General features: G+C 40.7%; 1 long non-coding RNA gene across 3 annotated transcripts in view; it reads right to left on the bottom strand.

The window, feature by feature from the left end:
- The window catches only part of LOC149127602 (uncharacterized), a 330,118-nt gene that overhangs the window by 26,750 nt on the left and 277,186 nt on the right, over nucleotides 1–26,182 (bottom strand). Inside the window, exon 4 of one of the 3 annotated variants that reach the window (XR_016231119.1) lies at nucleotides 9,924–11,661. The exons of 1 other annotated variant lie outside the window; for it this stretch is intronic. This is a non-coding gene — a long non-coding RNA (uncharacterized LOC149127602). Of the gene's footprint in view, nucleotides 1–9,923; nucleotides 11,662–26,182 lie in introns of those variants that run through there. One more of the 3 variants, XR_016231120.1, reaches the window with a different exon arrangement.

Genomic DNA, 26,182 nt, shown 5'->3' with positions numbered 1-26,182 from the left:
CAGAAGTGGATTGTAGCGGCCGGCGCCACGGCTCACTAGGCTAATCCTCCACCTTGTGGCGCCGGCACACCGGGTTCTAGTCCCAGTCGGGGCGCCGGATTCTGTCCCGGTTGCCCCTCTTCCAGGCCAGCTCTCTGCTGTGGCCAGGGAGTGCAGTGGAGGATGGCCCAAGTCCTTGGGCCCTGCACCCCATGGGAGACCAGGATAGGTACCTGGCTCCTGCCATTGGATCAGCGCGGTCTGCCGGCTGCAGCGCGCCCACCGTGGCGGCCATTGGAGGGTGAACCAACGGCAAAGGAAGACCTTTCTCTCTGTCTCACTCTCTCACTGTCCACTCTGCCTGTCCAAAAAAAAAAAAAGTGGATTGTAGCCGGCGCCATGGCTCACTAGGCTAATCCTCTGCCTTGCGGCGCTGGCACACCAGGTTCTAGTCCCGATCGGGCGCCGGATTCTGTCCCGGTTGCCCCTCTTCCAGGCCAGCTCTCTGCTGTGGCCAGGGAGTGCAGTGGAGGATGGCCCATGTCCTTGGGCCCTGCACCCCCACGGGAGACCAGGAGAAGCGCCTGGCTCCTGGCTTTGGATTAGCGCAATGCGCTGGCCGCGGCGGCAATTGGAGGGTGAACCAACGGCAAAAGGAAGACCTTTCTCTCTGTCTCTCTCTCTCTCACTGTCTACCTGCCTGTCAAAAAAAAAAAAAAAAAAAAAAAAAAAAAAGAGAGAGAAGAAGTGGATTGTGGTAGCCTGAAAAAAATCCAGGGAAGCAGAAATATGGGTGTAGCTTCAGAATTACCATGAAGTGTAGACGACAAAAGAATGCTAGCAGGTGCCTCATCTTTGCCCAGCTACCATGGACTTTGGAACTAAATATGTATCTCTTACTTAATGCCAGCATGAAGTTGGTTAGGTGACAGCGACATTATAAAGTGAAAGGAAGGAATCTTACATTTATAGAAAATTAGTGCCAAAGATTCCGTCTCTGATTATGTTAATTAGAAGACAATTTGTAGAATTAGCCAATTAAATCAGTTCCCACAGCACAGTGAGTGTCTTAGCAGGGAGAAGGCAGAGAGAATTTAGAAGCAGTCCAAATGAGAGCAGCAGAATGTGTTCCCTTCAAGGCAAGAGAGAGAGATCCAGGGGAAAAACTCGTGCATCAGCTTCTGGAACTCAGTGACGATGCTTTTCACTCCCAAAGCTGCAGTGATGGAGCAGCTACCCTCTGGGCGCTGGGTTAATGATGTGGCTGATTGCTTCTCTGCACAATCATTATGACTGATGCACACAAGTTGTTTAACCTCTTTTGGTCCCCACTTTCTCATCTGTAAAATGAGGAATTTAGAATAGATGATTTCTGAAGACCCTCCCAGCTCTAACATTTTTATGATTTAGTGCCTAACTGGCAACGTGGCCTCTTAAGTGTTGCTGTGAATGACTTAAAAGTCTCCTGTGCAGTGTGCCACTGTGTCCTCACAACTGAAAATAAATACAGCAGGCTTCAGGCAACATAGAGAAGCAGCCCAAGTTTTAGTTAACCTTCTTTGCATTTTGTTCAAACTTGACCTTTATGCCCTTTCAGATTTCCTTTCAGGCAAGGAGGGATTCCATGCCTTTCCTCATTGCCCTGAGAGGATTTACAATTATTTACCATTAAATAGGATAGAGTTCAGTAAGTGTGTAGCCTGTTTTTATGGCTAAATTGTGCTTGAGGCTAATTTCTTAAATGAACAAATGATACTATAACTTTTAAAGCATGTTGGGCATTAGCAACTGCATAGTAATGATTTATTAGATAATCGATAACCTGTCTAAAGTGTGGATGGCTGTAGTTGAATCAAGAAAGTAATTAAAGGCAGATGTTGAAACCAGGACTCGGTGCAGAGAACAATTCAGGATCCATGGAAAGTGGCAGGCATTCGGTCAGCAGCTTAGTGTCTCTATCCATATCAGGGTGTCTGGGTTTGTGTCCCTACTCTGTTCCTGATTCTAGCTACCTCTAATCGACACCTTGGGATGGATAAGTTACAACTACAGTAGCTGGATCACTGCCACTCACTGGGAGACACATAAACTGAGGGCCAGGCTCATGACAGCCCTAACAGCTGTGGGCATCTGGGGAGTAAATCAGCAGATGCGACATCCCTTCCTCTTTCTCTTTCTCAAATAAGATAAATAAATAATCTTAACAATGAAGATCCAAGGGGAAATCCTGAGCAATCAGGTTCAGTAACTACAGCAAAAAAGCCTTGCAACAAAGTGGACAACTTATGTAAGAGGACATGAGACACGCTTGGTAGATCTGAATGAAAAGAACCTTGTTCCTCAAATACATTGCCACCCAAAGCAAAATGCAAAAAAATAACAATTGCTGTCATAAAAGATTAAAAAGAATTGCAGTCATCAGGGGACCTGCTTGCTGCATTGATTATAATTCATTCCCAATCACTTTCGTAGACACAGAACAATATCCTTCCCACTGCTCCTGAAATCAAACCATCCCTTCCTGTAAGGCTGCCTCCCGAGAAAAACCTGAGAAGGGGTTGGTCCAGAATGACTGAAGGCTGGCTGTGTTTTCCAGAACTCCTTTCCACACTGTCTTCCTTGCCTACTGAGGACCCCGAGGGACCCTGAGCTAGTGGGGAGAGATGGGAGAACAGGTGTACAGGTGTTATTGGCTCCTGATCAGGTGTCGATCCTGAACATTCTCTCCTGAGCACTTGGTCACTTCCTCATGTCTCCTCCTCTCTCCCTGTGATTCCAACCACCCATGATCAAGCCTGTGATCAGGTTCCTAAATTACTGTCCACCCACTCAAGGTTGAGTGACCAGAGTTGTTAACTGCAATCCTTCAGGCCTGTAGGTGGGCATTCAGTCATCAAAACAGGAAATAGCCGAAGAGGCTCTTATGTAACTCATGTAGAAGAAGATACAGAGAAGAGTGGGAAGAAACAGCAGCAATAGTCCTAGGCTATGGCAGAGACCATGAGATGGATAAAAACGGATTCTGAGAAAGTGTTAGTGGATATACATAAACGCAAAGAAAAATGTTGATTGATAGAGTTAAAAATAACATAAGATGTAATAAAACAGATATTCCACATTTGACTTCACTTTGAGTTAAAGTATTTCAAAACTTACATACATTGATTTTTGCCTGTGCCTAGTTATTACGCAGAATAGCATTATCTAGTACTTTATCATATTAATGGTAGCCATTTATTCTGTTTGATATAACTATGACATAAAATTCTGTTCAGAGACACTATTGTATTTTATCTTCTTAGATAATCTTTGGAGGGATCATTGTTATCTGTTCATAACTCAAAATGAAATAGAAGAGAAGGAATGATTGAACAATTATATTTATAGATTCAGTCTTAAAGATAAATAGTTATTGGCCTCATTAAGATCACTGTTCTGAGGAAAAGATAAAACTACTGCTTTTATCTACTTTAAAAACATTAGAAACAAGCTATTCTTATATGAACTGTGATCCAACTCAGCAGCCTAAATTTTGTTCTTAATTGGTCCCTTCATACAGACATCACTTGGAAGACAACCAACAAACCAATTCTTTTATTTCTACATCTTCTGGCTGGAATAAGCCCAGGTTGAATATTTTAAAATAATAAAACCAATCCTGCTTTATTTTTAAAGGCTTTTATGTTGAATACAGAATTCAAGAATTGCTTATAAAATTATCAAGGGGCCTTTTAAGAAATTCAGATGAAGTCTTTGATTAGTCTTAACCTCAATTCACTCTTCATGTTTAAGTCAAGTGTAGAAATCTCAATTATTTTCCAGGCATCTTAGGCTTTTCATAGAGTAGCTGCTGGTGCAGAGATAATGGCGGTGTGTCTAGATATACTGGGGTATAGCTGAAAGGGAAGTCTGGCACATTCCATATAACTAACGCATGGGCCAATCACAACATAGCACCTTACTAATAAAGCATATAGGAGGACACACAGTCCCTCCAAATGTCCTATTGTTTCAGGTGGAAGGAGCCATAGGAACTATTAATGATAGATTGTAAAGATAATGCCAAAGCATGCTACAAAAATTGAAAGAGTTTGTGGTAAAATGTTTTCAAATTTTAGCAATTCATGCTGTACCCTCATGCTTTTTCTATACCCACCTGTAACATTATTCATTCAATAATTGTATTTAGATGTCCTTACATATTTGAATAATTTCAATTTACCTTTTACCTGAGTTAATTTATTGGCAACTTGTTCATGTTTAACTTTTATATGTGTGTATATTTGTGTGTACAAAAACATGCACATCTGGAAAAACTGGATTTCCACAAGCAGAAGTATGAAGCAAGACCCCTACCTTACACATTACACAAAAATCCACTCAACATGGATTAAAGATCTAAATCTATAATCTGTCACCATCAACTTATTAGAGAACATCAGAGAAACCCTGCAAGATATAGGTACCGGCAAAGACTTTTTGGAAAAGACCCCAGAGGCACAGGTAGCCAAAGCCAAAATTAACAACTGGGATTACATCAAATTGAGAAGTTTCTGTACTACAAAAGAAACAGCCAGGAAAGTGAAGAGGCAACTGAAAGAATGGGAGAAAATATATGCAAATTATGCAACTGATAAAGGGTTAATAACCAGAATCTACAAAGAGATCAAGAAACTCCACAACAACGAAACAAACAACCCACATAAGAGATGGGCCAAGGATCTAAATAGACATTTTTCAAAAGAGGAAATCCAAATGGCCAACAGACACATGAAAAAATGTTCAGGATCACTAGGAATCAGGGAAATGCAAATCAAAACCACAATGAGGTTTCACCTCACCCGGGTTAGAATGGCTTACATATAGAAGTCAACTAAAACAGACACTGGTGAGGATGTGGGGGAAAAGGGACACTAACCCACTGTTGGTGGGAATGCAAACTGGTTAAACCACTATGGAAGACAGTTTGGAGATTCCTCAGAAACCTGAATATAGCCCTACCACACGACCCAGCCACTCCACTCCTCAGAATCTACCCAATGAAATTAAATTGATAAATAAAAGAGCTATCTGCACCTTAATGTTTATTGCAGCTCAATTCACAATAGTTAAGACATGGAATCAACCTAAATGCCAATCAAAAGAAGACTGGACAAAGAAATTATGGGATATATACTCTATAGAATACTACACAGCGGTAAAAAAAATGAAATCCAGTCATTTGCAACAAAATGGAGGAATCTGGAAAACATCATGCTGTGTGAAGCAGGTGCTAAAGGGACAAATATATGCTCCTGTGACAACTAACAGAGCACATAAAAGGAAACCTTTTGAAGTGAAATGGACACTATGAGAAACATTGACTTGATCAGCCCTTGGCCTGTCAAGGAACAGCTTGCTATTTTATCCCTTTTATTTTTGTTCTACATAATACCATGGGTTGAACTCTTTAATTAACACACAATTCTTCTTAGTTGTTTAAATTCAACTGAAAATTGATCCCTGTTAAATATAAGAGTGGGAATAAGAGAGGGAGGAGATGCACAGTTCGGCACATCCTCACTCAGACTTGCTCCTAATGCTAAACCTAGAAACGTGCCAGGGACTCCAAATCCCATTAAGTTGGCAGGTAGCAATTTCATCATACTAGTTAAGGTGATCAGTTTAAGTTCATGATTGATCATAAAGATAGGATTAAGTGTCAAAGGGATCACATAATTAAGACTAGTGTCTGCTAATAATAATTGATAAAATTAAAAAAGGAGAGAACGATCCAACATGGGAAGCGGGATACACAGCAGACCCATAGATGCCCTAAACAGCACTCTGGCCTCAGATTCATCCCTTAAGGCATTTGGAACTGGCTGAAGAGCCCATGAGAGTATTTTAGGCATGGAAAGCCAAAACACTGTGACAAAACACACACACACACACACACACACACACACACACACAAAACCTAAATGAAAGATCTCTGTGAGTGAGATCCTAGTAGAAAGAATGAGCCATCAAAGAAGGAGGTACCTTTCTCTGAAGGGAGGAGAGAACTTCCACTTTGACTATGGCCTTGTCTAAATAAGATCAGAGTTGGCGAACTCGAAAGGCTTCCATAGCCTTGGCAACTCATGACAAGAGCCTCGGATGCTTACTGACACCATAAACAAGAGTGTCAATTCTTAAATCAACAACAAGAGTCACTGTGCACTTACTCCCCATATGTGGTCTCAGTCCTTAATGTGTTGTACTATGTGATTTAACAGTATAACTAGTACTCAAACAGTACTTTACACTTTGTGTTTCTGTGTGGGTGCAAACTATTGAAATCTTTACTTAGTATATACTAAATTGATCTTCTGTATATGAAGATAATTGAAAATGAGTCGATGTGAATGGGATAGGAGAGAGAGCGGGAGATGGGATGGTTGCAGGTGGGAGGGAGGTTATGGGGGGAAAGGCCACTGTAATCCAACAGTTGTACTTTGGAAATTATATTTATTAAATAAAAGTTAAAAAAATAAAAAAAAATAACAAGAACATATCAAATTGACACAAGAGAAAGTCCCATAGAATGAAAGACGGAACCATTTAAGCAATGAAGTAGACTGTCGGGTTATAATCCAAGTGAATTTTTTTTTCTGAAAAATAAATATTTATAATATATAATGATATAAATTAAACAATTAAGAAGTTAGTAAATGGGAGAAAAGGCACAAATTGTGTAAAAACAATTCCAAGCATATTATATAGACACTCCACCATAAGGAAGGGGGAGCATAAGTGCCCACTCATTTAATCTGGGGGCACATGACCTCTTTCCAAAAAGGTACAGTGCATGAAAGGCAGAAGAAAACTGGAGAAATCACCATTTGAGCTAGAAAATCAAGGTCAACATTGGCAGTCATACTTTCTATAGACAGTATATATCCTTGATATAATGTGATGAAAATGGCACTTTGCTTCTGTAAGCTCCCTCTCCAATACCTACACATTATGCCAGTAAAAATATGAGAAAAAATTAGACAAATTCCAAGAGAGTGAACTTCTACAATATACTGAATAAGTGCTCTACAATACTGCCAATGTCATCAAAAATAGGAAAGTTTGGAACACTGTTAACGTCAAGGGTACTCAAGGTTGTATGACAGCTAAGTATCATCCAGCACCCTGGATGGAATCCTAGACAGAAGAAGGGCATCAGATCAAAACTAAAGAAACCTAAATAAACTGAAGACTTTCTATTTCCAAGAACTGTTTAATGTTTTCCAGTTAACAATACTATGGGAATATTGTTTCATCAACAGTAACAAATGCACCATATTCATGAAAGATATTGATAATATGAGAAACTTCATATGGGGTATAAGGGGTAAATGGTAATTTTCTGTAAATGTACAACTGCTAAAAAATAAAATATATTAAAATAGTAGCAGGTGAGGGGCATTTGGTGCAGGAGTTAAGATGCCACTTGGGAATGACTGCACCTCATATTGGAGTGACTGGTTCCAGCCCCAGCTACTCTACTTACAATCCAGATTCCTGATAATGTACAGCTTGGGAGGCAGCAGTAATGGATCAAGTATTTGGGTTCTTGCCACCTACATGGGAAACCTGTATTGAGTTCCTGGCTCCTGGCTTTGGCCCGGCACAGCCCTAACTGTGCTGGGCATTTGGAGACTGAGCTGGTGCATGGAAGACCTCTCTGTGCATCCCTGTCTCTCTCTTTCAAATAAAATTAAAAATAAATAAAAAACTTAAAAATAGTAGAGATGAACGGGTAAGAAACCTCATTGAATGACTGGTGAGTCTCTATGAATTTCTCCCATTTCTCCAAGACTGAGCTCAAGTCAAGTCCAAATTCTTTAATTGGACATCAGAGTAGATAGTTCAGGAGTAGCCTTCTCAATTTGGCTCAAAATCAGAAATGGGATCTTTAACTCTTTTTTTTTTTCATTTCTCCATTTGTTTACTTAACATCCTGTCTCCTAAACACTCCTATCATAGTAAGATGGGAATCCAGAGAAGCTTAAATCCATGAAAGACAGGAACTCTGCTGTGGCCCCAAGTGACAAGGAGAAACACATGACTTTTCTTTGCTTCTCTGCCCCTGGACCCCAGAGAGGTGTGGGTCCAAGGAGTTACACAACATAGCAGAGTATAAAAGGCCCTGATTACCCCAATGGAGAAGTTTGAAGACAGTGCTGAGGTGGTTGCAAAAAGGGTGAATGTTTTTTGTTAAAATCCTTTATGAACTCCTGGGCTAACTTCTAAGCTGAGCGTTTAAGTACCCACCCCAAGGGACATGGACTTTGGTTAGTATGGGACAGACAACCACGAAGTCCCACACTGGCCACTGGGTGGTGCAACAGGGCATAGATCCTAATAGTACAGCAAAGGCTTTGGACACCAAACTGAAATGGGAACACAACCCATGGAATATCAGAACTTGCAGCCTGAATCTCAGCTCGAGGGATGCCTGATTAAAAATATAATTAATATTCTCTGCATAAATTAAACTAAACGTAGAATCTCATAACAAAACATCAGCAACATCCATACTGCATGCAGTTACTCAGGTTATGAAGAATAAGAAAAATCTCAACTTGCCTTAGTCAAGAACCACTGGACTTCAATAGTGAAATAGCACAAATATATCATCTCCAACCAAAAGAAGAATCAAATGGAAATTTTAGAAAAATTTAATAGCCAAGCAAATCAAAGAGAACTTCATGGGAATGAAAAAGCAGAAAAAAATGATCACTAAATTGGAAAATGGATCTATAGAAATTGTCCAGTGTGAACAATGGAGAAAAAAAAGGGGAAAAATTAAATAAAGTCTCAGAGACATATGGGAAAAGAGCAAAGTATCTAACATCCATTCTATCAGTGCCTAAGAAGGAGTGAGTAATAATGTGGTGCAGAGAATTTGGGCAAAACTATGCCTGCCAAATTCCCAAATTTGGCAAAAGACATCAACCTATAGATTAAGCAACTTAAATCCAAAGATAAAGAAAACATGTTAAAACATAAATCTTTAAAAAAAGGAAAACGTGTTAAAAAAATAAGTGAAAAAACAATGCAAACCTTGAGTGGAATGATGACTCAAATGACTGAATGTCTCATCACAATCACGGGACCAAACATGTGCAACAACGTTTCTAAAGTACTAAGTGAAAAGAAGTGTAATTCGATATGTAGCAGAAATATACTCCAGGAATGAAGGGGAAAGAAGAAACTCTCAGATGAAGGAAATTAATAGAATTTGGTGGTAGCAGACATGCTGTAATAGAACTGTAAAGAAGTACCTAAGATACAACAGAAACAAAACCAAAAGGAAGCCCAGGATGAAGGAAGGGCAATAAAATAGCAAAAGCAGGGTAAATATAATAGAACAGGCTTTCTCTGTGTAAGTCTATAAATTATTTTACAGTTAAAAAGCCAAAATTAGAACACTGAGGAAGCTTTTGAAGAATGTGGCTATAATGCCTGGTGCCCCTACAATGGAATGCAATGAAAGGGAAAGGGACCTGCACACGGATTAGGTTCTACGTGAACTGTAAAATCATCAGTAAAGTTAAGTATGTGTACGGACATATTCAGAGATGTATGTCAAAACACCCAGATGAATCTCCAAGAATTGTACAAAGGGAAATGGGAATCAAAACTGCTATGAGATACCACTTTTCAGTTTCATAGAATAGCTAAAATAAAATACATGAAAATGCCAAGTGTCAGCAAGAAAGAAAAACAACTGAAACTTTTATATATAACAAGAATGAATGAAAAAAATGGTTAGTCACCGTGGAGACCAGGTTAATAGGTTTTTTTTTTTTTTTTTTTTTTTTTTTTTTTTAGTTAAACATCCACTTCTCATGTGATCTAACAAACTTCCTCATGGATATTCACATTTAAAAAGTGAAGCATTTATTTTCACCTAAGTGTCCACAAATGTTATAGCAGTCCAAATACCCTTCAATAGCAGAATAGATAAATCATAGCACATTCATACAATGGATTACTACACAGCAGCACAAAGCAATCAACTATTTATACATGCAACATTTTGGGTGAATTTCCATGGCATTTTGCTGAGTGAAAGTACTCATCTTGAAATGTTACACTCTATTTATATATCATGCTTATAGAGAACCACAGATCAGATAAACGGTTGGAAGATGTTGGGGGCAGTGAAGAAGTGTAAAAAGGGGAATCTTTTAGGGTAATGGGATTGCTTTGCATCCTCACTGTAGTGGTCGCTGTGCAAATTTACACATGCAAAATAACATTTTATTAAAGAGCAATTTATGATGATCCAAGAGGGCTGAATAATGAGAAACTGCACTGACCTCAGCCACAGAAAGATACCGTGAGAACAAAGGGCGGGCCACTTTCCCAGGGGACTGACTGAGCGGAATTTTCAGTAGGGAATGGACAGAACAGAACAGAGACTGTGGAGCAGCAAGGACAGGGAACAGATGTCTACTGCTGTGTGCTGCCAGTAACTCCTGCATCTGCACGGCTGGTGCTAAGCAGGAAGAACCATCTTCCACAGCCAGGTGATGGGAGGTTGCCGCAGCTCCAGCCACTGGCAGCTTTGACTGTGGGAGAATCCCATGGTCCCCATGGGCTTTGATTCTGGCCCGAGGAGCTGGCCAACTACTTGCTTCCTGAAGCGAGGCCACAGTTCTTCCTTCTCCTCCCACTACGTGTCAGACTCATTTTGCTGAGGAGGAGCTGCAGGTGAATCTGTCCTGATTTGGGGACCAGCTACCAGCCCACACCACGGAAGGGGCAGCTCCCAGCACCTCAGCTGTACCCAGTGATTGTATGAGTTCTGGAGACCGGGCACTGAGCTGAGAGGGCCATGGCTTGTGCATGTGTTCCTGCGCACATACCCAGTCTGACTGTGGAAACTCAGAGCTCATTGCACACTGGAAAGAGGTCTTACAGAGGGCTTCGGGGACATGCTATGGCTGAGGTGGTGCTCTGTACAGTGCACATGTGGGGTGTGCAGGCACCCTGAGTTCGTGCTAGGCTGCGCATCAGCTGGCTCACCTTGGCACAGAGAAGGGCTGAGAATGTCAATACACAATCCAATCAAGATCCTACTACTGTAGCCAGAGGTGCTCCACAATGCCACACTGGGTGTCACTCTGGACACTTGCCCCACTCACAAAAAGTGGCCAGAGCTCCCTGGCCCCACTCAGCATACAGACTTGGAACTCCAGTGTAAGATTCAAGCACTCCAACAACCATGGATGCATATTTATAAGAAAGGCGTTCAATCAAAAACAAACCACCCCCCACAGAGGAAATATAAATGATCCCCAGTGTGTGTAAAAATCAATGTAGAGGCCGGTGCCGCAGCTCAATAGGCTAATCCTCCATCTTGCAGCGCCAGCACACCGGGTTCTAGTCACGGTCAGGGCACCGGATTCTGTCCCAGTTGCCCCTCTTCCAGGCCAGCTCTCTGCTGTGGCCAGGGAGTGCAGTGGAGGATGGACCAAGTACTTGGGCCCTGCACCCTATAGGAGACCAGGAGAAGCACCTGGTTCCTGCCATCGGATCAGTGCGGTGCGCCAGCCACAGTGCGCCGGCCGCGGTGGCCATTGGCGGGTGAACCAACGGCAAAAGGAAGACCTTTCTCTCTGTCTCTCTCTCTCTCTCTCTCACTGTCCAGTCGGCCTGTCAAAAAAAAAAAAAAAATCAATGTAGAACACAAGTAACATATACGATTCCCCAAAAGGAACACAATACTACATCAATATTGGTCTGTGAAGAGGGGAGATTGATGAAGTGCCTGAAAAGGAAGTTTATTCAAAAACAAAGAGAAACATGATGTACAATGTAATATTTTATCCATTTTAGTATTTTTTTAAGTTCTAGTACCATTGGTTGAACTCTGTAATTAACACACAATTATTCTTAGGTGTTTAAATTTTAACTGAAAAGTGATCCCTGTTAGGAATTTGGAAAACATTATGCTGAGTGAAATAAGCCAGTCCCAAAGGGACAAATATCATATGTTCTCCCTGATTGGTGACAACTAACTGAGCACCAAAAAGGAAACCTGTTAAAGTGAAATGAACACTAGGAGAAACGGTGACTTGATCAGCCCTCACCCTGACTGTTGATGAGCAACTTAATATGTTATCCCTCTTAGTATTTTTTTTTGTTTGTTCTACTTAATACTTTTGGTTGAATACTGTAATCAATACACAATTCTTCTTAAGTGCTGAAACTTAACTGAAAAGTGATCACTGTTAAATATAAGAGTGGGAATAAGAGAGGGAAGAGATGTGCAATTCGGGACATGCTCAAGCTGACTTGCCCCGAACAGTAGAGTTAGAAATATACCAGGGGATTCCAATTCAATCCCATCATGGTGGCATGTACCAATGTCATCTCACTAGTCCCAGTGATCAATTTCTGCTCACAATTGATCATAATGATAGGACTAAGAACCAAAGGGATCACATAAACAAGACTAGTGTCTGCAAATACTAGCTGATAGAATAAAAAAGGGAGAGAATGATCCAACATGGGAAGTGAGATACACAGCAGACCCATAGAATGGCAGATGTCCTAAACAGCACTCTGGCCTCAGAATCAGCCCTTAAGCCATGCAGATCCGGCTAAAAAGCCCATGAGAGTATTTCAGGCATGGAAAGCCAAGACACTCTGGGAGGAAAAAAAAAAAAACCTAAATGAAAGATCTCCACGAGTGAGATCCCAGTGGAAAGAATGGGTCATCAAAGAAGGAGGTACCTTTCTCTGAAGGGAGGAGAGAACTTCCACTTTGACTGTGACCTTGTCTAAATATGATCAGAGTCAGTGAACTCAGGGGGCTTCCATAGCCTTGGCAGCTCATGACAAGAGCCTTGGGTGATTACTGGCACCATAAACAAGAGTGTCAATTTGTTAAGTCAACAACAGGAGTCACTGTGCACTTACTCCTCATGTAGGATCTCTGTCCTTAGTGTGCTGTACATTGAGATTTAATGCTATAACTAGTACTCAAACAGTATTTTTCACTTTATGTTTCTGTGTGGGAGCGAACTGCTGAAATCTTTACTTAATGTATGCTAAACTGATCTTCTGTATATAAAGAGAATCGAAAATGAATCTTGATGTGAATGGAAGGGGAGAGGGAGTGGGAAAGGGGAGGGTTGTGGGTGGGAGGGACGTTATGGGGGGGAAGCCATTGTAATCCATAAGCTGTACTTTGGAAATTTATAGTCATTAAATAAAAGTTAAAAAATAAATAAATAAATAAAAGAGAAACAGTTAAATGAAAAAAAGAAATCCACCCACAACATGGATGAGAAACTCTGCACAGAAAATAAAATACTGAAGAAAAACCAAACAGAAATATTAGAAATAAAGTATTCAATAAGTTAAATAAAAAATACAGTGAAAATCCTTAACCACAGGCTTCATGAGACAGAAGAAATAATAACTTATCTATAAATCAGGTCTTTTAAAATAGCTTTGTCAGGCCAGCGCTGCAGCTTACTAGGCTAATCCTGTGCCTGCGGTCCCGGCACCCTGGTTTCTAGTCCCGGTTGGGGCGCTGGATTCTGTCCTGGTTACTTCTCTTCCAGTCCAGCTCTCTGCTGTGGCCCGGGAAGGCAGTGGAGGATGGCTCAAGTGCTTGGGCCCTGCACCCACATGGGAGACCAGGAGGAAGCACCTGGCTCCTGGCTTCGGATTGGTGCAGCGTGCTGGCTGTAGCAGCCATTTTGGGGGTGAACCAATGGAAAAAGGTAGACGTTTCTCTCTCTCTCTCTCTCTCTCCTCTCTCACTGTCTAACTCTGCCTGTCAAAAAAAAAAAAAAAAAGAATAGCTTTGTCAGACAAGAAAAAGCTGATAAAATTAGAAAGACCAAAAACAGTCTTGGAGATTTATGGGATACCATCGAACTATAAAATATATAAATCTCATGAGTTCTTGAAGATTTGGAAAAAAAATAATGGCTTAGAAAACTTATTCAACAGGCCAGCATTGTGGCGCAGTGGGTTAATCCTCCTCCTGCAGCGCTGGCATCTCATATGGGCGCTGTACCTCTTCTAATCCAGCTCTCTGCTGTGACCTGGGAAAGCAGTAGAAGATGGCCCAAGTGCTTGGGCCCCCACACCCACATAGGAGACCCAGAAGCAGCTACTGGCTCCTGGCTTCGGATCGGCGCAGCTCCGGCCATTGTGGACATTTGGGGAGTGAACTAACGGAAGGAAGACCTTTCTCTCTGTCTCTCTCTCTCTCACTGTCTGTAACTCTACCTCTCAAATAAATAAATAAAAATCTTAAAAAAAGAAAATTTATTCAACATGATAATAGCAGAGTTCCCCCAATTTCGAGAATGAAATAGACATTCAAATACAGAAGCACACAGAACCCCAAATAGATCAGAAAAGATCCTCACCATTACACATTATAGTCAAATTTTCAAAAGTGAAACATAAAGATAAAATCCTAAAATCTGTGAGAGAAAAGCCAGCTCGCTATTAATGGGACACCCATTAGATTGACAGCAGATTCCTCCACAGAAACCCTACAAGTCAAGAGAGAATGAAAAGATACAGTCCAAGTCTTCAAAATAAACAAAATATAAAGCATACAAATTGAAAATATACAAACACATGGAGACTGAAAAGACACCGAAGAAAAAGAAAAAGCAAACCTCTAACCCAGAATAACTTACCCAGCAAAGCTCTCACTCATAAATGAAGGAGAAATAAAGACATTCCAAGATAAGCAAAAATTTTTAAAAAACTTTCACTACTGGACAGCCTTATAAACTATATTTAAGGATGTTCTACACACAGAAACATAGAAAGATGATAAGCATTATTAGTGTCACTCCCCGTCTTCGTGGAGGAACGACACAGGACCCTGCGCTGTTCTTTCGTCTGCTCGGCCCTCCCCGGGTTTGCTGCTGGTTCTTCCCGGGTTGGCTACCAACCCTTCCACCTCCGTGGAAGGGCGGTTCCCCCTGCCACATTCCTCACTTCCGTGGGGGAGCGGCACACTGCCGGCCGGGTCTCTTGGGGGCTGCACAGGTGTTCCCTCAGATGTTCCTCTTAGATGTTCCTGGTGCATATTGTCTCTCTCCTCCTTTATAGTCCTCTTCCACCAATCCCAACTCTGCTACCCACACGCCAAGTATGCTGCTCTCCTCCAATCAGGAGCAGGTCCTACAGTTTATTGGTTGAACTGGAGGCAGCTGTGTAGAAGCTGTTTCTCCCTTCTCAGCGCCATATTGTGGGAGAGCAGATGCATAGAATAAGTCTTAATTCCAGTAACAGTCTAGTCCGAGTTGCTCCCAGTTGCTCCCCACAATTAGAAAATGTGAAGGCAGAAAATCTTCTAGTAAAAAGAACAATAGAAACATTTATAGAAAAATACAGAACCAAGTCATTACTTATCAATAACAACCTTGAATGTAAATGGACTAAATTCTTCAATTACAAGACACTGATGGGCTGTATGAATAAAATATATCCATTTATTGCTGCCTACAAGAAACACACTTCACCAGCAAAGATACATGTAGATTCAAAGTGAAAGGGTAGAAAAAATATTCTGTGCAAATGGAAATTTAAAAAAGCAGGAGTAACTACATTCATATCAAATAAAATAGACTTTAAAGACAAAAATAATGAGACAAAGAAGTTCATTATGTAATGTTTAAGGAATCAATTCAATGAGAAGATATGCACCCAGTTCTATAAAACAAATGTTAATGGATCTAAATTGAGATATAAACTCTAATACAATAATAGTGGAAGACTGTGACACTTCACCCTCATCAAAGGAAAGAACAACCAGACCAAAAATAAGTCAACAAAGAAACGATATAGTTAATCTATACTAAGACTTCTTGGAAAGAACCCAGAGGCACAGGCAGTCAAAGTCAAAATTAACAATTGGGATACATCAAATTGAGAAGTTTCTGTACTACAAAAGAAACAGTCAGGAAAGTGAAGAGGCAACTGAAAGAATGGGAAAAAATATTTGCATACTATGCAACCAATAAAAGATTAATAACCAGAATCTACAACGAGATCAAGAAACTCTACAACAACGAAACAAACAACTTAAGAGATGGGCCAAGGTCCTAAATAGACATTTTTCAAACCAGGAAATCCAAACAGCCAACAGACACATGAAAAAATGTTCAGGATCACTAGCCATACAGAAATGCAAATTGAAACCACTATGAGGCTGCACCTCACCCCGGTTAGAATGGCTCACGTACAGAAATCAAATAACAACAGATGCTGGTGAGGATGTGGGGAAAAAGGCACACGCACACTAATTCACTGTTGGTGGGAATGCAAACTGGTAAAGCCACTATGATAGTCAGTCTGGAGATTCCTCAGAAACCTGAATATAACCCTACCATACAAACCAGCCATCCCACTCCTTGAAATTTACCTAAAGGAAATTAAATTGGCAAACAAAAGAGCTGTCTGCACCTCCATGTTTATTGCAGCTCAATTCACAATAGCTAATACATGGAATCAACCTAAATGCCCATCAACAGAAGACTGGATAAAGAAAATATGGGATATATACCCTATAGAATACTATACAGCAGAAAAAAATGAAAACCGGTCATTTGCAACAAAATGGAGGAATCTGGAAAACATCATGCTGAGTGAAATAAGCCATTCCCAAAGGGACAAATATCATATGTTTCTCTGATCGGTGACAATTAACTGAGAACCTAAAAGGAAACCTTTTGAAGTGAAATGGACACTATGAGAAACAGTGACTTGATCAGCCCTTGTCCTAAATGTCTTTATTCCTTTTAGTATTTTTTTGTTCTACTTAATACCATAGGTTGAACTCTGTAATTAACACACAATTATTCTTAGGTGTTTAAATTTAACTGAAAAGTGATCCCTGTTAAATGTAAGAGTGGGAATAAGAGAGGGAGGAGATGTACAGTTTGGCACATGCTCAATCACATTTACTCCTAACAGTAGAGTTAGAAACGTGCCAGGGGATTCCAATTCAATCTCATCAAGGCAGCATATACCAATGCTATCTCACTAGTCAAAGTGATCAGTTTCTGTTCACAATTGATTATAATGATAGGATTAAGAGTCAAAAGGGATTACATAATTAAAACCAGTGTCTGCTAATACTAACTGATACAATTAAAAAGGAAAGAACAATCCAACATGGGAAGCAGGATACACAGCATACTCATAGAATGGCAGATGTCCTAAATAGCACTCTGGCCTCAGAATCAGCCCTTAAGGATTCGGATCTGGCTGAAGAGCCCATGAGAGTATTTCAGGCATGGAAAGCCAAGACACTCTGGCAAAAACAAACAAACAAACAAACAAACAAACACCTAAATGAAAGAGCTCTGTGAGTGAGATCCCAGTGGAAAGAACAGGCCATCAAAGAAGGAGGTACTTTTCTCTGAAGGGAGGAGAGAACTTCCACTTTGACTATGACCTTGTCTAAATAAGATCAGAGTTGGTGAACTCAAGAGGCTGCCATAGCCTTAGCAGCTCATGACAAGAGCCTTGGGTGATTACTGACATCATAAATAAGAGTGTCAATTGTTAAATCAATGACAGGAGTCACTGTGCACTTACTCCCCATGTCAGGTCTCGGTCCTTAATGTGTTGTACTATGTGAATTAATGGTATAACTAGTACTCAAACAGTATTTCACACTTTGTGTTTCTGTGTGGGTGCAACTGTTTAAATCTTTACTTAGTATATACTAAATTGATCTTCTGTATATAAATAAATTGAAAATGAATCTTGATGAAGAATGGGATGGGAGAGGGAGTGGGAGATGGGATGGTTGCCAGTGGGAGGGAGGTTATGGGGGAAAAAGCAGCTATAATCCAAAGTTGTACTTTGGAAATTTATGTTTATTAAAAAAAAAAGAAAAAAATCTATACTACAGACCAAATGGGCCTAGTTGATATCTGTAGAACATTTCATTCCACAGCTGCAGTATGCACATTATTCTTTCAGTGCATGAAACTTTCTCTAAGATAAACCATATACCAGGTCATAAAAATAATATGAAAACTAATCAGACCAGATGGCATTCATTCCATTTTTTTAAATAATTAATTTTATTTGAAAGAGTTACAGAGAGAGGTAGAGCCAGAGAAAGAGAGAGAGAGGTTTTCCATTCCACTGGTTCACTCCCCAAATGACCACAATGGCCAGAGCTGAGCTGATTTGAAGCCAGGTGCCAGGAGCTTCTTCCAGATCTCCCATGCAGTTGTAGGGACCTAAGGACTTGGGCCATCTTCTACTGCTTTTCCATAGCAGAGAGCTGGGTCAGAAGAGGAGGAGCAGCTGGGACTGGAACCGGCACCCATATGTGATGCAAGTGCTGCAGGATGGGGCTTTAACACACTGCGCCGCAGCGCCGGCCCCAGCACTCCATATTTTTAAGGAACCTTTTTTTTTTTTTTTTTTGACAGGCAGAGTGGACAGTGAGAGAGAGAGACAGAGAGAAAGATCTTCCTTTTCCATTGGTTCACCCTCCAATGGCCGTGGCTAGTGCGCTTTGGCTGGTGCACTGCGCTGATCCGATGGCAGGAGCCAGGTGCTTCTCCTGGTCTCCCATGGGGTGCAGGGCCCAAGCACTTGGGCCATCCTCCACTGCACTCCCTGGCCACAGCAGAGAGCTGGCCTGGAAGAGGGGCAACTGGGGACAGAATCCGGTGCCCCGACTGGGACTAGAACCCGGTGTGCTGGCACTGCAAGGCGGAGGATTAGCCTAGTGAGCCGCGGCGCCAGCCATAAGGAAACTTTTAATGAGAATCTGGTTCTTGTCCTCTTGACTTTTTCATAATCTGTCTCATCTGTGAATTCTCATTTTCCAAATCACCTGAAACACTTTTTAATTTCAGTCATTTATTGACAATCATAAACACTTACAGATATGAAATATAAATTAATGATACTGAGTCCAAATAAATGAGGGATAAATTAGGTTTCCAACCATAATGTTCAATGAGTACTTGTCTATAAAAGCTACCCCAAAATCTTCCTATTTGATGTCCTGTGGAGGGAGAAGCCTGGATGAGTTTTATAATGAGAATTCTAATGTCAGATGCCAATATCTCAGCCTCAGTGAAAATTGTCAGGAAAGAAAATTATCTATAGTCATAAAGTCAATTAGAGAAATAATATGATACACAGATAATTGCCACAAATAATCAGGAGGAAAAGGGAAAAGACATTCTTGGTAATATAGGAATGAGAAATTGGTAAAAAGAGAAAGCCTTGAATTTTTTCCCTTCTAATTAGTCCTTATATTCTTACTTATTCATTTCCCTCAGTAGAGAAAGGAAAGGAAAATATTTAAGATAACCAAAATGAATTGAATTATTTTACTGCTCTTTTTGTATAATTACCCACTTATTTAGTGGAGGCCAAAGGACAGGTATAATACTTGTTTATCCCCCAGAAGTCAGAAGATTTTCTGAGGAAATACTGATCAGGCTACTTTAGTGAATTAGTTCAGAAAGGAGATAGAGAGTTTGCAGAACTAGAAGTTAGATCAAATGGAAAGAAGGAGTGGAATTTTGGCAACTGGATCCAAAGCAAGCAGATCCTCCAAACAAAAAAGAATTTATGAAAAGTTGTTATAGACACTGTTTATGTCAAATTAATTCCCCTAGCAAGCTTGTGAGGTAAGTGTAGCAGCTTAAGGAACCACTCACTACGACAGTACGGGTTTTTGTTGAAAGTAGTGACTTATGAAATGTCAGTCACTCTGCTAGGTGCTGGACAGATGTAGCACTCACAATCCCCTCTCCCAGCCTACAGTCTCAGCTTTTGTTCTACAGGAAAAGCAGATGTTAAACAAATTATTACAGCCTAGGAGATTTTCTGTATTTATTTGAAAGTCAGAATTACAGAGAAGGAGAAGAAGGCGAGAGAGAGAGAGAGAGAGAGAGAGAGAGAGAGAGAGAGAGAGAATGAGAATGAATGAATATGAATGAATCTTGCATTCGCTGGTTCACTCCCAAAATGGCTACAATGGCCAGGGGCTGGGTCAAGCCAAAGCCAGGAGCCAAGAGCCAGGAGCCCTGTCCAGGTCTCCCATGTAGGTCAGGAGGTGGGGTAGAGGGAGAAGAAGACAGAAGGAGTGAGAGAAGAGAGAGAGAGAGAGGATGCGGGGGTTGGGGGGAGAGACATGTCTTCTATTCATTTCCATCCACTCTCCAAATGGCCACAACTGCTGGAAATGGCACAGTTTGAAGCCAGGAGAAAGGAGTTTCTTCTGGGCCTCTCTCATGAGTGCTGGGCCCAAGCACTTGGGCCATCCTCCACTGCTTTCCAAGGCACATTAGCAGGGTGCTGGATCAGAAGTGGAACAGCTGGCATTCAAACCTGTTCCCCTGTGGGATGCCAGTTCCACAGACAGCTGCTTTACCTGCTATACCACAGCACCAGGCCCTCCATTTTCAATTCAAACTTCAAATTATGTTTCTCAAAACTTAGGTTTCAACAAAGGTTAAGGATGTATTACCGCAATATTAATGACATCTTTTCTCCCTGTGTGGCCTCCTGTTCTACCTACCACCTATAAGCAGATATTCAGGTCACTATATTCATAATTAGAGGTGTTTTGGGGAGAGGGGCAGAAAGTAAAATTTGCATTTAAAATTTTTTCTGGTGGTTTTGTAAAAGCCTGGGAATGTGTTATGACAGATAGCCAGAATGGAAAATAAAAGGCAAGGTGACCTTGAGAGATGGACAAATGAGACGAAGTTAACCTTTCCAGCTTGGGTGGGCTCAGTGGTGGTGAGTTCAGAGTACACATGGGTAGACAGGATCCTAAACACTTACATTCCTAGTCCTGATACATTTTGATGTCACCAGAGGAATGATCACACAATCTTGGAAAATACATGGCTCTGTGGCGAACTTAACTCTGAAAGGAGCTTCAGGAATGCTGTGTTCAGGATGTTAGGAACTTGACACGATGGGTGGGTGGCGGTGAAATCCTAAAATGGCTCATACTACCTTTCTGCATGGGCTTTAAATCTTCTTTATTTCGACTTAATGAAAACAAACACAAGTAGTTGTTTTTGCAGCACTGAATTACATAAAGATGCTGCTTTTATACAGGAAATGGGGAATTTCACATTTGGTGACAGAAAACGTTTTGATATTGTTTAGGATACTTGACTCAAATCAAGTATCCCCAACACATGAGTGGACACAATCACTGTAGAAAAGTCACCCATCTCTTTTCTCACCCTGGGAACACCTGCTACTGCTCAGGCTATGCACACAAGAAACAGGAAGGCAGATACGGACATATTCCATGTTCTAGAAGAAGTTACAGCATTATGGGAAAGAGATTTGGAGAGGGAAATGAGGATGGGCCTTTCTGTATTCTAGGTTTCAAGAAACATGAGTTAAAGCTTGAATTGAAAATGGAGGCACTGGTGCTGTGGCATAGTGGGTAAAGCAGCTATCTGAGGCACTGGCATCCCATACGGGGGAGCAGGTTTGAATGCCAGCTGCTCCACTTCCAATGCAGCTCTCCGCTAATGTGCCTGGGGAAGCAGCAGAGGACGGCCCAAGTGCTTAGGCCCCTGCCCCGATGTGGGAGACCCAGAAGAAGCTCCTGCCTTCAGACTGGCCCATTTCCAGTAGTTGTGTCCACTTGAGGAGGGAACCACTGGATGGCAGACCTACAGACCTTCTCTCTCTCTTTCTCCCTCTCTCTCTCACCCACCCTTCTCCTATAACTCTGCCTTTCAAATGAATAAATGTTTAAAAAAGAGAAAGAAAATGGAATGAAGTGTGCTAGCATGCTCACTGACTGAACACAGGCTGAGCTGCTCTTCTGGCACCACCAGCTTTGCTTCGCGGCAGGTCCTCTACGCCTGCTGCGGTTATCTTACAGCATAGCAGATGTGCCTTCTTCAGCCGGCATGCCAAGCTCTCTGGCTGACCCACCGTCCTGGAATGGAATCAGTGTTAACAAATTCTGTGATTCCTGCCATTTTTGCTTTATTGATGTTTCCTTCTCCCTTTATCCCGCCTCCAAACTAATTTTCACTGAATTGAAAACAACCAAAAATGATGAATTGTTTCGTGCTTTTCTGCAGTGATGAGATTTAGTTGGATTTCACTGGCTCAGTTAAATTCCTGGCATAAATAAAACAAACCCTTGTACACAAGTAAAAGACAGCAAGGAAGATGTTAAGCAGTGGTGCCCAAAGAATATACAATTCTACCAGTAGTTATTCCGTATGCCACATGTTTCCTTTCATCTTTCTTTTCTCCTTCTTTTTGGAACAATATTTCCAGAATTACATGAGATAACGTTAAGATACAGAAATATTGGGAATAGAACTAGTGTCAAGAGAACTGAATTATTTTACTATTGGTTGAACTCTTTAATTAACACACAATTATTCTTAGGTGTTTAAATTTAACTGAAAAGTGATCCCTGTTAAATATAAGAGTGGGAATAAGAGAGGGAGGAGATGTACAATTTGGGACATGCTCAATCAGACTTGCCACAAATGGAAGAGTTAGAAATGTGCCAGGGGATTCCAATTCAATCCCATCAAGGTGGCATGTATCAATGCCATCTCACTAGTCAGAGTGATCAGTTTCAGTTCATAATTGATCATAATGATAGGATTAAGAGTCAAGGGATCACATAACCAAGACTAGTGTCTGCTAATACTAACTGATAGAATTAAAAAGGAGAGAGCAATCCAACATAGGAAGCAGGATACGCAGCAGACTCATAGAATGGCAGATGTCCTAAACAGCACTCTGGCCTCAGAATCAGCCCTTAAGGCATGCAGATCCAGCTAAAATGCCCATGAGAGTATTTTAGGCATGGAAAGCCAAGACACTGTGGCAAAAAAAAAAAAAAAAAAAAAAAAAAACAAACAAACAACAAACCCTAAATGAAAGATCTCTGTGAGTGAGATCCCAGCAAAAAGAATGGGCCATCAAAGAAGGAGGTAACTTTCTCTGAAGGGAGGAGAGAACTTCCACTTTGACTCTGACCTTGTCTAAATCTGATCAGAGTCAGCAAACTCAAAAGGCTTCCATAGCCTTGGCAACTCATGACAAGAGCCTCCAGTGATTACTGGTGCCATAAACAAGAGTGTCAATTTGTTAAGTCAACAACAGGAGTCACTGTGCACTTACTCCTCATGTAGGATCTTCTTCCTTAATGTGTTGTACAATGTGAATTAACAGTATAAAACTAGTACTCAAACAGAACTTTACACTTTGTGTTTCTGTGTGGGAGCAAACTGTTGAAATCTTTACTTAATATATACTAAATTGATCTTCTGTATATAAGTATAATTGAAAATAAATCTTGATGTGAATGGGATGGGAAAGGCAGCAGGAGATGGGAGGGTTGTGGGTGGGAGGGAGGTTATGGGGGGGGAGCCGCTATAATCCAAAAGCTTTACTTTGGAAATAATAAAATTTTAAAAACTCAAAAAAAAAAGAACTTAATTATTTTAATTGTCTGCTCATGTATAGGAAAATAAAATAGTATAAACCTCTTCTCAATTTCACCTATAAGGAAAGTATTTAGAATATTTAGTCTTCTTTCTGCTGACTGAGAAATAGTTACATGAAAACTCCAGGTGTAACATTTCTCTACTGCTGGGCAGCCATCTATCCCCAACCTGGAAGGTCATAAAGGCAATAATTTATTTTTCATGATTCTATGTAGGGTGGGACACTTCTATTGTGTTCCCTAAGCACGATCAGAGCTGCACTCAGTCTGTTGTCCATTACTAGAGGATCCACGATGGTCCTACTGCTGTGGGGCCTTGGTGCTGCCTGTCAGCTGTCTCTGTGTGTGATCTTCCCCTTCATGGGACTGCCGTGGTTATGCTGGAGACAGATTAAATCTGTACACACCAGGACAAGGCTGCAGAACTCACACAACCTCACATTTCTCACATTTTATTGGTCAAGGAAGTCAGAAGGCTAGCCCATATTTAAGGAATAGGGAGTATAAAATACTATTGATCAAAAAGATGCAATATATTTGTGATTATATCTGCCACACTGAACAATTTTGAAATTTTATCTGTGAAAATCCCATGTTAGGAATATTTACTGCATTTTTAGTATTTTAAGTTTACAGTGGTAGCATATGGATATCAACAACTCTATTGAACAAGTATTTATGCACTATGAATTGATAAATTTTAAAATTATAATAATTTCTCATGATTGTCTTATAAATGTTTAACAGTTCTTTGTATGGAGTCATTTATATTCCAACATTAATTTGGACCAACTTAGAAGAGTTTAATTTCAAGCCTTTTTAAGGGAACAAATTTAATTTGAAAAACAGAGCTTCAGGCATTTTAGACTGGGAAGATACTGTATATAAAATTTACAAAATGGGAAAACAAGTTATATATGGAGGGAAGTCATATATGGTTGAGTGAATAAATGAGTTATCAAGATTTCTGAGTTGAAAAGTAAAAAAGTAGTGGATTATTAAAAGACAAAAAGATAATATCAAATCTGATATGATTGATGCAAGACAGATATAAAAAAGAAACACCAGTCACTTTCAAAAAGTGACTCTACACTTTCGTAGTTAGCTTTACTTACAAACACTGATTCCTCCCTTCAAACAGAAATATTCATTGCACGTTTAACATGTGACAGATTGCAATTAGCAGTAAGCAAAATAGAAAATGCGTCCCCTTTCTCTGGCCCTTATAGTGTGTACTGTGGGCTTAAGCACATATCAAACTTTTAAAGAAACCAATTATAAATCTCAACGAGTTTTATGAATGGAAAAAACAAGGTGCTAAGAAGAAATATGCAGGGAAGAGGGGAATATGCTAGCCCAGTTATCAAAGGATATCCTTCTGAAGAGGTTATATTTAAGCAACATTTTTTTTAAAAAAGCCCACCATTAAATGGATCTATCCCAGTGACTGGAGGTAGTACAGTGCAGAGAGCAGGAGCAGCATGGAGCTGAAGGCATACAGAACAGAACACTGTGCATTTCAGCATACCGAGAGATAGGCTAGAAAATAAATTACAATCAAATCCTACAGCTCCCTGTTGACTTTGATAATGACTGAATTTTAAGCAAATTGTAACTTTAAAAAGTTGTAGGGGAAGGAAATTATTTTAGCAATGTCTCTGGTTGCTATATGACGAGTAGATTAGAGTGGATGCAAAGCTAAACAGGGAGGCGCATTGGAGGGTAATGCAGAGGTTTGGAAGGCTGCGGTAAGGGTCGGCTGGGCAGGGGAGCAGTGGTGATGAAGGCAGGTGGATATGCATTTGCAGCATCTTAGGATTTGTATTGGATTGCATAGAACTGTTTTGGGAATGAGTTGCAGGTTTCTGCCTGGAGTGATTATGGGTACTTGTCTGGGATGCAGAAGATTTAGAGGATGCAGAGTTGAGACATAGGTCTGTGGGTTGAACTAGGATGCAATGAAGTATGGCTTCAAGTAATCAGTGGTGTAAGAATATGGTTGTCAGAAGAAAGGTCTGGCTTCAAGACAAGAATTTGGAACTTATCAGTATATTGATAATGCTTATATTCATAGGACTGTGTAATATCAGTGTGTTAAAATCCAGCAGGAATATAAACAGAGGACTGCAAATAGGCAAGGCTAAGTCTTAAGGAATACTATTGTTCTGGTATGGTAAACAAAGACTGATAGACAAAGGGAATCGTTAATAAAGAGCAAAGACAGGAATAGAAGAAAAACCAGGAGACTACACCAATTCCTTCTGACTTTTTGTAGACTTAAGCCACAGCTTCTACCTCTGCCCCCTAATTTATATGGATTCCAGAAAAGTCATGTAAAAAGAACTTAAATACTATTCAAACCTGGAGTTCAGAGCTAAACTGAAATTTGTGAGAAGCATTATGAGAAAGATTAGATAAATAAGTGGAAACCAAGGAGAACCTGTGTGAAGATGAAGGGTGCAGCATTGCACAAACAGTAGCAGGGAATGCTTCTCTGAGCAGTGTGGGCCTGCCTGACAGCCTCACTGCTCCAAACAGTTTGCTCTGTCTCCACGCCCCACCTACGGACCTCCAGGCTGTGGTATGTGTGGGCATATAAGCCTTTATCCTGGGGACCTAAATGCTCTGTGCAGGAACCATTACCACAAAAACAGAGGTGAACAGTGGTAGCCCTCTAACAGGAGTGCAGAACCTTTT

This window comes from Oryctolagus cuniculus, chromosome 3, assembly GCF_051225735.1.
Source record: "Oryctolagus cuniculus isolate XC-2025 breed Fujian yellow rabbit chromosome 3, ASM5122573v1, whole genome shotgun sequence".
In the NCBI taxonomy this organism is placed as follows: domain Eukaryota; kingdom Metazoa; phylum Chordata; class Mammalia; order Lagomorpha; family Leporidae; genus Oryctolagus; species Oryctolagus cuniculus.
The sequence above is the reverse complement of the archived record's forward strand: the minus strand, read 5'-3'. Positions and strand labels throughout refer to the sequence as shown.